The sequence below is a fragment of the Wasmannia auropunctata genome, unplaced genomic scaffold (genome assembly GCF_000956235.1).
Source record: "Wasmannia auropunctata unplaced genomic scaffold, wasmannia.A_1.0 LD336106.1, whole genome shotgun sequence".
NCBI classification, from domain to species: Eukaryota; Metazoa; Arthropoda; class Insecta; order Hymenoptera; family Formicidae; genus Wasmannia; species Wasmannia auropunctata.
The window spans coordinates 6,754,734-6,756,083 of NW_012026784.1; positions in this window are offsets into that span (position 1 = coordinate 6,754,734).

Here is a 1,350-nt window from a genome sequence, read left to right on the forward strand (position 1 = left end):
CCAACTTCCGACTCTCGCACTAACGAGAGTACTGAGATCAAGATAAAAACATTACACGTCAATTGTCAACGCGAAAATCAGAAGTTGGCCACATTGCAGGGCCGAAATTGAAAAGGTAGTAGCTGCTCGCAAAATTGTAAACCAAAATAACTCTTATAATTCGTAAAACAATTTTGTTATATTACACATCGTTGTATTCGTTAAAAAGAACGCCACAACTTTTATTATATTAAAATTGTCATGTTACCATGCAAAAATTAATCATGTCTTTCCGCTCTCTAACAGATAATATTTCTATGTGATCATTGCATGCTTACAATAAGGTTTAGTCAAAGCCGTTTAATTTGATATTATATTTATTAGGTCTATCTCTATTAGTTTACAAGATAAAAAGGGGTGGCCACTTATACGGGGACACCCTGTATATATATATATGTATATATAATTTATATCCACAGGATGTCTGTTGTATATCCAAAGGACGTCCTTTTTAGATACCATGGACGTCCGCTTTATGTCCCGGTTTATTATAAACATAATTGTTATACTGTGAAGATATTTTAGTACTTTCATTTTAATAATTTTTACATATATTCTTAAAATAATTAAATATAATGAGCGACGTTTAACAAAGGAGCGATATTACGAAATGTATCTCGGATTTTGATGTCAATTTTTTTGATAATTCTAGAGATAAAAAAATATACGTGCTTTAATTTGCGTTCCAATGCACCTAAAATTTTTCAGTTATGAATTTTTGAAATTTTAGAATTGTTAACTTATGCAGCAGCAGACCGGGGAAACCGAACCTACATAACTCTTTCAAATGTTTTATTTTTTTACCTTCTACAATATCGAAATTAATTAATAAATATTTGATATTTTACTTTAAAAAAATCAGCATTTATAACGCAATTTTTCATTTAAAAAAATTGTTTATTTACAATATTATTATATTAATATTGTAATATTAAAAGATTAAAAGACATTTATTAAAAATAAAAATATATATTTTTTAAGTATTGTATGTGTTAATTAATATAAAACCGTTTTTACAATTTTTTGATATTATATTGCATACATTTGAAACTTCATTGAAAATTAATGCACTTATGCGGTCGCGCTCAACTTTGTAAAAATCTTAATATTCATGTAAGGAATTTTACATTTTATTAGTATTTTAAAATGCATTCATCCCCTTGATCATGTCGCTAAATAATATGAAATATTCAATAACGCTTATTCAAAACGTACGATGATAAATAATTGAGCATTTGTTTACAATAATTATATGCGCATTTTTGGAAAGCTCCAATTAAGTACGCGACATTTTTTATCTCTGGGGTCTTC